This window comes from Manacus vitellinus, unplaced genomic scaffold (assembly GCF_001715985.3).
Source record: "Manacus vitellinus isolate BGI_N305 unplaced genomic scaffold, ASM171598v3 scaffold_36_pilon, whole genome shotgun sequence".
Taxonomy (NCBI): Eukaryota; Metazoa; Chordata; class Aves; order Passeriformes; family Pipridae; genus Manacus; species Manacus vitellinus.
The window spans coordinates 802,372-814,860 of NW_021940508.1; positions in this window are offsets into that span (position 1 = coordinate 802,372).

Consider the following 12,489-nt stretch of genomic DNA (forward strand, 5'->3'; position numbering starts at 1 on the left):
AAAAAGTCTCACATCATTTATGCCAGCCTCAGAAGGAAGATGGAAAAGTTGGATTTAACCCAAGGAAACTAAGAAGACTTGCAGACACCAAGGCATTGAAGTGATGCGTTCTACCTTACTGTGTTGTGCATCCTCTGGAGCAAATTTAGGGGCCATAGTGTGATTTGTAGATACCAGCTATTGTAATCATAAAATCTAAACATCAGAATTAAACAATCACTGAAGTAAGAGTTCAACTTCCTGATTGCATCTATATTTGCAAATCAAGCATAAAAGAGACTTCAATGGCAGAGACTTTAATGGCAGAGAGGCCAATCCTCTTAGAATTCTGAGCCCACAGGTTGTTAACCCCGCTTGTGTTTCCAAACATGGTAGCCACAACTGGAAATTACCATTAATTTTGGAAATTAATGACCCGTGAGAGAAACAAGAAAAAAATTGATCTTTCAGCTGCACACAACCGAACTGGATGAGTGAGTATATCTACTATGATCTAGCAGTTCTGGTCATATAAACTTTGGGAGTCTATTTGTTGTATTGGACCAAAACTTTGCTGAGGACAATCCTAATGATCCAAAACTGTCGAGTGCCACTGCCTAGGCGCATCCCACATCACAGTTCAGTTCCTCAGCGCTGATCTACCTGGCACAACCTATATTCCTTGTACTTCAGTGCAGTGTTAACCCTCAGCACACAGTACTGTACCATGAGGCAGGACCACTTCCTATCACTTTTTTTGGGCAATGTTTGAGTTCCTGGACCCTATGTTGAAGAAAGTACATAAACTCCAAAATTCTAAGCCTCTTTTAGAAGGGACATTTTTCCTCTATGCACTGGAAGACTCCACTGGAAGACATGACAACGCAGAACAGCAGTGCCTTGTGGCTTGCAGCTGTGTATGCCACTGATCTAATATTGTCATGTCCCAATGACAAACAGCCCCATATTCTCTGGGACTGCAAAGTCTCCAGAGAGATTTGCACATATAAAAACAAAAAAGGGAAAAGACTGTTCGCATGAGCAAAATGCAGAGAAAAAATGCTTAAACTGATAGTGGATGATAGGAGAATATACAATCCCTGTGGCTTTCATCGTATATATAGTCAGATATATCTTTCATCAGTGAGTTGTACTACGCAGTCTTTCAAAAATACATGAGTTCACATGTATTGTTTGGCTCCCTGATTCCCCTCAGACTGAATTATTCTGAAAGATATAAAGGGAATGGCTTTTGTACTTTTTATATCTGTGAAGCAAGCCATTAACAGTCAGATATTCTCTAAAGGACACTCAGTGTGAAAGAAACAGGAGAGAAACGAATGATCAGTGTGGTTTTCGTGACCTCAGCATTGAGGAAGACAAGAAATGGCTTACACCCTGTTTGTGAAAAACAGGACATCTGGGGAAACTAAGTCCTGTGAAACTACTTGTTTTCATGGAAAAAAAGAAAAAAACAGCTGACTCACTGAAAATAAACAGGAATTTGAAATTATGACCACAGATACTCAGCATCTGATACAAAGTGCTGAATAAGTTTGAAAAGATTTCTTTGGCAGCAAACAGGAACTGTTTACTAATCTTATGGCTTAGCTCTGATATAATTTTACAAGAAATGTGTACATTCTTGGGCTTAATTTGTCTTCTAAGAAAAAGGCCTAATCCTACAATTACCACATATCACAAGTGCTGCTGAGACTGCCTACACTAAATTCAGTTTCTCAGCAAGGAACATTTTAACCTGGCAGATCAAACATTAAAAACTTCTTTTTTAGAGCAATTTTGTTCAGGTAGAAGAGAATAGACAGGGTGAACCCCTGAAGAAAGAAGGAAATGTTGATCTTTTAGCTACACGCTACTGAATTGAGTGACTGAGTACATCTGATCTAGTAGTTCTGGTCATAGAAATGAGGACCCACATTTAAAAATGAAGAACCTAAAACAGTTCTTCACTTCGTGGGGAATTCAGGTTATTTCACCTCAGTGGAAGGAACCTGTTTTATATACATGCTGTTCCTGATTTCATACTGACTATTCTGTCCTTAGAGACAGAATTTTAAAAATATATTTGAAATATTCAGAACTTGTATTGCATCATTTTAGGGTGACCAGGATCCTGTGTAGAGATTTCAATGATTGAAAATTATTCAATGGAGCTGGATGAATTATTAATTATGAGTAATTCATCTGATCAATATGGAAATTTCTCTGCATATAAATAATACATAATTTTTAAAAATTAAAATTATTTTTCATCCTGCCTTCACATTTAACAAGGCTTAGAATTGGGCCCTGTATACATTTGTCATTCCAAAAGGTGTAGAAAAAAATCCTTTATATCACACTGGCTGCCTAAATTGATTTTTCTTCCTCTTCTTTTTTGTTATGTTACTTTGAGGTAGTGTTGGCAAAAAAACTCCACTAGTTCCGAAGTGAAAGAAAGAAGTAAAAGAGCATGAAAGTTCCTCATCCAGACATTAGGTCATGAGAGTTTGTACTGTTTTATGCATTGACAGCTAAAATGTAGAGAAGGCAACAATTTCACTATGCAGTTGCCTATATTGAGCAATTTTTAACAAAAGCACACTGCACCCTTTTCTTCTTCGCTGCAGTTATAGTAGTGAATTAATTAATAAATCATTTCCTTGGCCTGCCACGGCCCGAGGATGAAAGGGAATAGGGACGCGACACTACACAAAGGGTTCTGACACAGTAGAAGGTCAGGGTGTAATGGCCAGTTTATTAAGGGGAACAAGGACTTATGTAGGGTTTGGGTAAGGGAAGGTCTGATAACTGGGGCGGAGCATGGGATTGGCACCTCAGGGTAAAACAGGACTGGGAAACACAGAGAAGGTGGGAGGAACTTAGGAGTATCCAGGTGAAAAGGACCAATGGGAGCTCACTCTGCACTGCGGCACTCCTCAGCCAGTCAGTGAGAGATGAGCGGGAAACCAGGGGAGAACAATGGAGTAAACAACTTTTGTCGGGAAAAACATGAGGGCAAGTCCAGACAAGCCTTGAACAATACAAACCAAGGGGATTAATATAGGAATAATTGTGAGGGTACATTGAGCATGGTAATAAACTGGGGAATAACGTGGAAGTCCATGAATTATTAAGTCCTTCAGGCCCCATACAAGTCCCTCCAGGCCTTAAATCTCTCCCAATCACTTGGGTGATCCTCCTCATCGGCCCCTTTTACAAAACTGGGGCTGCTTTCAGAGAAAATTAGGTGTTAAAATGTTCTGTTCGAAATGGCACAAATTGATTCTATTTGATTTTTTCATCTGCAGATCTCACAGGTCTTTTCCACTGCATGGAAATATACTGTTCATTTAGAGAGAATATAAGCCTGTAGACAGTTGGCTTGCTTTTCTGTTGCAGCTTGTGGATTTCATAGAAATATTCCACAGATCATAAATTAAAAACGGTGAACCAGGTAACAGCATTGTAAAATGCTTTTAAATTATTTCTGTCATTTCATCTCTAGGATATAATGTCTGAATTTCTTAAAATGAGGAAAAGAGTGCTCACTGTGACAGACTTGTCACCAGTAAAGCTAAGACGCTAATCCAGGAAGACTGAAATATTCATACACTGAATGATACTGAGAGATACTTCCTTGACATTCAAGAAAATGTCAGTAGTGATTATGCCTTCAAAACTCCACTGTAAACCATATGCTGTCTCACTACACTTAAAAGTCAGGCCATGATCTGCCTTTTCAGCTGTTGCTGGGTAGTCCACAATCTTGCATGCGTCTCTCTACATCTGGGACTATTTTAATTACACCCAGTAATGCACTTAATCCATTACTTGCACTTAGTCCTTATCAAGACAAAGTGACGTATCAATTTACAAGCATTACACAAATTGGCAAAGCAGAAGGTGCCATTTGGATGTTAGTATTCCTCTGAAGTCATGTTATTTCTATGATTCATAAAGCCTTTCTTACTCTAGACCCATTTTGTTCTAAATAGACAGACTCATTTACAGAAAAATGTGTTGTATGTGGCAGATACTAAGCATATTTTAAAAATTTTTCACTTGGGTGACAGTTTTAAGACACTTGAGTGTGTACTTCCCATGGATAATGTAAAAAATAGTGACATTTCTTCCATGTTATCACCAGTTTATTAAGATGACCTGTGCACACCGAGTCCACATATGATTCGCATACCTATGAAGACTGGGATAATTCCAGCAACAATTTAAGAAGGTAGATGTAACAAGAACCATAATGGTTGTAGCCAAGAGAATGCTGAAACTGAAACCAGTACACCACCAAAAGCTCAACAAAACAATATTTATTATGAAGAAGGGGCCAACAAAATGAGAAACCGAGAGAGAGGAAAGAGGAGGAAAATAAGCCCTCAGTACAGCCCCCCACTCACTCAGGTGTTATCTACGAGATTGTCATACATACTGACCCTAAAATGCCTAGAATTCCCCGTAGCAGAAGCTGCATCTCAGAGCATCGGCAGGCTCACATGATAGCACATGTCCCTGCAGAGGTAACATTGTCCTCCATGTGAAGCTTACATCCAGATAGCAAGAGCTATCTGCTTTTATACAATTAACCTATGATGCCTACCTGGGCAGATGTGGCCAGGACCACCCAGCTAGAGGCCTTTGGTCCCTCCCCTCGTTATGTAAATGGTACCCTTTCTGCACATGCTTGTGTATATTGGAATTTCCCTGCGCCTGCGTGCTGCACATTGGGGGTCTTTTCTAAATGAGTCTGGGGTCTTACTTCATCCTCCTCCTCCTCACTTTCGCCCTCAAATGCCCTTGGAGGGGCGTTGGTCAATAGTGAGGCCCTAATTAATTTCAGTTTATACAAGATGCTCCCTTCAAGGATGAAGTTCTCTTTATCAGTGCTTGTTTCGTCATAACTCGGCAGGAAAAGGACAGACTCTCACAGGTGGGTGGGCCAAACACAGACCAAAAGTAGTAGTGTCTAATTAAGCACAAATACAATGGTGCAGTGGTCCATCTACCTCATTATCCTGTGTCCACCAGTGGCCATTATTGGATACATGTAAATCAAGAGACAATGCATAGATAATATTTGTTCATATGCTCCTAGTATCTGTGGTGGCTTTCTCTGCCACAATTCTGTTTAGTTGCTTCTTAAACGTATGTAATTTTTTTGCATAAGTAAGTTCCTGTGATGTGAGAAAATAACCCAAGATACTGAAAAAGAAAACAGTCTAATCCCAAATCTCTTCATAGTATTCATGAACTTATCAATGTCTATAATATCTCTTCTGATTTTCAGCTTTCCAGTCCCAGTCTATATGGTACTTCTGTATTTTCAGTCATCTGAGTCCATTCAGGATCTTATAGGACAGCACTATTTGTCTAAATGCTTGTTGAATGCATTCAGAGGGTGCGTCACCCTCAAAGCAGGTAGTTCATGGCTAGACAATGGAGACACAGAAATTCACAAAAACGTGAATTCAAGTGATTTATCCATTGCGAAGTCCCTGTAAGACAAAATGTGTTTGCTGATAGAGATGCCTCACAAGCTAATCCCAATTGTCTGACTTGCTCTGCAAAATAATCCCTCCACTCCCCAAACATAGTATCTGTAAAGAATGCCTTGCTCGACTGCTGAGCTCATATTAAAATTGGCAGAAAAGACACATTGCTGTCATTTTTCAACTGAGCTTGAATACTAAGCTCAGTTCCAATGACACCACTGTCCATCACAGGGCCACTGCCAGAAATAAACTCATATTAAGAACAGTAGCTGAAATATTTATTCACAAGCACAATTGCAGGTTACACATGATTGATCTCTGCACATGCATTTCTAGTGGCATGGAAATTACTTCTTTCCTACTTGGTGTTGTTTCTGCATCAGTTGCTTGGCTCTTGCTCACACTCCTGGAGCCAGGCTGCCAGGGGAGCAATGACCAACTCTAGATAGTGGAGACAGATGTGCTCTTGTGCATCTGATTGACAAGCAAGGTGGAAGGCAGAGCATCTGTTGTGCTGTGACTCACAGAGCTGTCATTTATTGTGCTACCTGCAAAAGACAAATGAGATATTGAGTCAAAGTGAATCTTCTAATTAAATCATCCAGTGTCCCAGAGGAGAAGAGCTTAAAAGCCCAGACCATGCAAAGAAGATATAATCTGAAAGGAAATCCAGTTCACATTGCACATTAACCTGTGCATCTTTCTGAATTTGGCTCTATTTATGACCCAATGAACCCAACATCTGCTATATCTAAGATAAAGATTTATCTCTGTTTTCTGGGACTGAGCAGATAATATAGGAAGCCCTTCTGCTGGAACAAGAAAGGGCTACAGCTGTCTCCTAAGCCATTGGCAGCTCTCAAGCAGTTTGTCTGGGATTCCCACCCAGGACTCAGTGGAATACCTGTTTGTGAGCCCTGCTGCTGTCCTTGGCATTGGGATGAAGTAAGCCCAAGGATGCGATAAGCTGGGGGTGTGCTGGGGCTGGGGCTGGGATGCAGGGAGGCTGAGGATGCAGTTTGTCCAGTGTCACACCCTGCACAGTGCAGGATAGCCTGGCTATGTCCTGAGCAGCCACCTGAGCATCTCTAGACCCTGCATGTGTTTTTTGCTTGAGAATCCTTCCAGGATGTCCATCTCTTCTTCAATGATGACTTACCATCTTGTACCCCCGATTCTATGTCTCTTACCCACATTTAGAATTTTGTAGGGTCAAGATGGTAGGTTGAATGCTTTGAAAAGTTTGTGTCCTAAAAAGAAATCAACACTGGCTGACCTGAATGGCTGTATCCTGTCACCAGTGCAGAGATAACAGAATGCCTCAAGTGTAAACAGGAAGTATTATACCAGCAGAAAAATGTCAGGAAAAATGGTAAGCACCAAAAAGTAACGGAAAAAAGTCACAATTAAAAGCACACATGCGTGAAATTTGGAGACAGTGGTAGAAGCATGTCCTGGCTGATATCTGTCAAACTGTGATTTTTTTTGGTATCCATGTTATCATAATAGAGGGTAATGAGAACTATAATTAGGTTTTCACAGGGTCAACATCTCTCAGATTGCAACATAATTTAAACAACAAATCAGCTTCGCAGTCAATCATGAAGTCTGCAAGCTTCAGCCCTTGCTGGTGAGACCTTGGAACGTTCCTGGGAGTGTAAGACCCATTTATGAAGTGCTAGGAGGAGGTTAAGCTGCCATTTTGGGCCTTGGGGTGATTAAGGGGTAGGATGCACACCCAGTACTTTAACCTTCACATCCAAACACCTAGATACTGAGGAAAGAACATCAGGAAAGTTACGTGAGAGAAAATGCTATTCTTTTCTCCCTGACCATCTTACTCTGCCTTGACCAGGCCATTTCCAGAAAAGGAAGGAAAAAGAAGGTACCACCCCAATAAACAAAGCTGGAAAACTAGTAATGACAGATGACAAGAAGGCTGAGGTACTAAAAACTTTTTTGACTTATTATTCAATGGTAACTTGTGGAGTATTTGCAGGAAAATGGACACATTATGAACAATCCATATTCGCAGCTCTAAGGAGCAATAGGCCTCACTTGACATAACTTTGGAGGTTGTTAAAAGAATAGTTTATACTTGCAAACTGTGTGAAACTCTGTGTGTTTATAGTTGTTAGCTGTGTGAAAACTGCATGTTTATAGTTGTAAGTTATGAGAACACTGTGTGTTTATATTTGAAAGTTGTGGGAAACTGGAGATGACGAGAAAACTGGAAAGCCCCGGGAAAGTCCCTAAAGGCGGATCAATAGGAGGGACTTTGGGCCGCATGAATGATGTCAGGATGCGTGGACAGGGCATCAGAACCAATGAACTGAAGGCACAAGATGCGTGCACAGACTGAACTATCCAATCGCTTTGTTGTAATCGCGTGCCCAGAAAGAACCGACTGTATAAAAGCTAACTTATTTAAATAATAAATGGAACATCGTTTGATCATATTGATCATCTGTGCAGTGTTTCCTAAACTCCTGCCATCCATAGTAACTTCTCTTCCCCAATCTCTCCAATGGATGGAGTCTACCGACATGTGACCTCAGTGCCTGGGAAAATCATGGAATAGATCCTCCTAGACATATGCTAAGGTACATGGAGGACGGGGAGGTGATTTGAGACAGCCAGCATGGCTTCACCAAGGGCAAGTCCTGCCTGATCAACCCAGTAGCCTTCTATGATGGAGTGACTATCAGGAGACAAGGGGAGGGCTACAGATGTCATTTATCTGGACTTCTGTGAGGCCTTTGACACAGTCCCCCACAACATCCTTCTCTCCAAATTGGAGAGAGATGGATTTGATGGCTGGATTGGTCATTGGGTAAGGAATTGGTTAGACAGTTGCCCTCAGAGTGCCAATGGACATCAGTGACGGATTGTGTCCCTCTGGGGTCTGTAGTGGGAACAGTGTCATTTAATGTCTTCATCAATGACACAGACAAAGGGATCAAGTGCACCCTCAGTAAATTTGCTGATGACCCAGAGCTGAGTGGTACAGTTGACACACCTGAAGGATGGGATGCCATCCAGAGGGACCTAGACAAGCTGGAGAAGTGGGCCCATGGGAATCTAATGAGGTTTGACAAAACCAAGTTCAAGGTTGCCCTGGGTTGGGGCAAACCCCGGTATTAAAAAAGGCTGGGAGGATTAACAGATCAAGAGCAGCCTTGCTGAGAAGGACTTGGGATTGCTGGTGGATGAGAGGCTGGACATGACCCAGCAATGTGCTCTCACAGCCCAGAAATCCAATTGTATCCTGGGTTGCATCTGCGTGGGCAGAAGCTCAAGGGAGGTGATTGTGCTCTCTACTCTGCTCTAGTGAGATCCCACCTGGAGGCTTCATCCAGCTTTGGGAAGGACAGGAAGGACACAGTCATGTTGAAGTAGAGGAAGTCACCAAGTTTATTAGAGGGATAGAGCACCTCTCCTATGAGTAAAGACTGAGAGCATTGGGATTTTTCAGTCTGAAGAAAAGAAAGCTTTGGGGTGACCTAACTGTGGCCTTCCAGTACCTGAAGGGAACCTGTAAGACAGATAGAGAGAGACTATTTACAAGAGCATGTAGTGACAGGACAAGGAAGAATGGGTTTTAACAGAAGAAATAGGTTTAGATTAGGCATTAGAAAGAAATTCTGTCCTCAGAGGGTGATGAGGCACTGGAAGAGGTTGCCCAGAGAAGTTGTGGATGTCCCATTGCTGGAAGCATTCAGAACCTGGTTGGATGGGGCTTTGAGCAGCATGTTCTAGTGAAACGTGTCTCTGCCCATGGCAGCAGCATTGGAACTAGATGATCTTTAAGGTCCTTTCCAACTCAAACCATTCTATGATTCCATGATCTTTTACATAGCGTTTGTCATCATTGTGTCTAAATAATGATGAGTAAGAGGCAGTTATATTGCCCCTGAGAGGAATCAGAAAGCATGAAGGAAATCCAAGGGTTTGTGAAATGGAGTTTGTGGCAGTGAGCTCACTCAACTAAATTGGCATGATTTGCAGCACACAGATCTGCTTCTGAAGCAAGAACAAACACTTAGAATTGTATCCTAATGAGGCTCTGAAGATGCTGTTCACACCTTGCAAACAAAACTGAAATGAATGATGGACTTTCCTTTTTTTTTTTTTTTTAATTTTTTTTTTTATTCAGGCTTTACTGTTCAGCCAATTTCCTCCAAGTCTGCCATCAGCAAAAATCATAAAACAGCTAAGGCATGTTGCTTCACACTCACCTTGCCCGGAGGCACAGACTGCTTCATACTTACTGGGGCCATGGCCTTCTCTGTGGAGCTGCCCTGGCAGCATATCCCTGGGAAAGAAGGGCATGAGCTGAAGCTGTGTTAGTTGCAGGCAAAGGATTTAACCCACTACCTGTGGTGAAGTACAGAACAGGTCACTCTCATAAAAAAAAAATGAGGTGTGGATAGGAGACATGCACAAGTTGACTAGCAACTCGACACGTGGCTGGAAATTGTAATGAAATCAGCCTTTGTTCCCAAGAAGTCAACAAGTGACACATGTTGGATGTGAATGTAGATTTCCCCAGAGAGAAAAAAGAAATAGTGAAGTAAGCTGAGTTCACAGTAAAGAAATTGAAATTGTGGGGCCATACAGCAACACCTCAGATAAAAATAAACGTGGCAACTAGCTGTTTCCATAGTGGAGATGTCAGCTGCATGGAGGCTGGAAGGGCAGCAAGAATCTAAGACAATATCCATAATTTAGAATAGGATCCCACAAAGCTTAGTTTACACCACATGGTGATATTCTCTGTGATTTCTAAAAAGTAAATTTTCAGCACAGACAACTAAAATGTTAACCACTTAATCATATGTCTCCCTGAAAATACATCCTGTACATTTAAATTCCTGAATGTTGGATAGAAGGGCCTACGTCAAGGCTCAAATATAGTACCTATGTTAGAAAATATGGAGAATAAAAGACTGATCAAATCAATTTATATGAACAAGCAAAATTTGACTCACGCTCTTGCTAGTTGCCTAGCTCAGTATCTGGTTCGCTCTGAGTCTTTGATAACATATTTATTACCTAACAGTAGAGGTGATTGCTGAATGGAGATGGGACATTTCACAACAGGCATTACTGCTCTTTCCCTCTTCCTGCACTCTTCCATTCCTAAATACTGAAGTCAGTGTGGACCCGGTGGTGCATATTCAATAGAACTAAGGCATTTTTCCCATTTGCGATATTTTCCAATCTTTCCCATCATTCGTTCGACTGCTGTCATATCCATTGGCAGGATATCAGGATATTGGCAGGATATCCTGCATATCAGGATACTAAAGGGGACTGACTGGCATAACAGCAAAACTTCCAGACGCAGCTTATGCTAAACAGCTCAGGCTCTTATGAAACTTCATGTCTCCAGACTGCACTGGCATCTGCAGATTTTTCATAGCTTGTGATAAGATAAAGTTCAGCTCACACTGTTTTGTTGCATTTTTTTGAGACTTGAGATTAAAATGAAAGTAGCTGGTGATTTCCAGTAACTATCCAAGCTGCCTGCAAGTCTAAAGGTAGCCTCACAGCATCTTGGACTCCTTGTGTGTGAGAGAGGGGGCAAGAGTGAGAGAAATGTATAAATAAACTCTGGACTGCTTTTGGCAGCTCAAAAATTTAGAATTAAATGCTGACTCTCACAGTAGCAGAAATGGAGCTACAGGCAAGTTCCTATTTATGAAGTTTTAAAAAACAAATGGGATTCATAATTATCCTATCCTATCTGAGCACCATAAAAAGTAAAAGTAACAACACATACAGCTCCTTCCACTGTTTCAGTAATTGTACAATGCTCCAATGCTACTTATACGGAACACTTTGTGATGATTGTGCACAGAACATCAGCAGCCAGACTGCAGTCCTTAGGATACTTTTGTCCTTAGGCAGCATGATATTGCCTCCACCAGCACCTGGAAAAGATGGTTGGATGACTTATTACCCTCATATAACATTACTTGTTGCTTTTCCTACAGTTGGTACCAGGACTGTAAATGTAGTTAAAGATATTGTACATGATATTCTTGATTCTGGTCACTTTAAATAGGTGCCAGGTATCCAGCCTGTTCAGGATAAGACATTACACTCCCTCTTATACTCAGACTTTTGTGCCACCCTTTGCCTCACCAGAAGAAATTGGGGCCATCTGATAGCAACCCTAGGCAAACACAGAGGAGCAAATGAAAGTAATTCAGACTTGCTGGTTTCTTACTGTGGTGCTATTATAATTTGTACTTGTAAGATTACATTTGCATTTGCTTAGTAATCAAAATACAGATTTTTTTTTTTAAGAAAAATGCAGCATTGTTGAAGTGACTTCTGAATTTCATCTGAAAAGAATTCTGGGAGACATGATTTCAAAACTCTGAAGTCAAAAGACTTTATAGCCAAGCACTGACCACAAAGTCTGCTGTCCAAAGTCTACCCTCAGAGCAGCATAAATCTGGTGTAATACCCATGGTTTTGGTGGAGCTGCTCCAGTTTTACACAGCAGTAAGTGGAATCTTTGCCTTTAATTTTGACCAAAAATGGGAAAGTAGAAAAAAGTATGCTTTTGACATGGAGTTCCACAGGAATTCAGAGGGTCATCACATTGAATCATTTTCCCAATCACTCCTCACGTCTTCCCACAAAAAAAAAAAAAAAAAAAAAAAAAAAAAAGACTCAACACACAAACCCCTCAGTGTTGTGTCAGCTCAGCTAGAAAGAGAAAAATAAGGCATGGTTTTTCTGATATAAAAATGCACTGATTGAACATAGGTGTGAAACATTTGCAGTGTAAGACATTTTGATAACCTGCTCTACAGTAGTATGATGGATATTAATTAATTACTTTCAAAGGCTTTTAAAATATACAGGTGAAGTATGACAGCTATCACATTTGTAATCATTGCAAAAGGTCTTTAAGTTTATAGCAGAGCTCCAGGTATGTGCTCTTTGATATTTGCTAAGATTGAAAGCTCAGGTATAGATTGAAGTACAA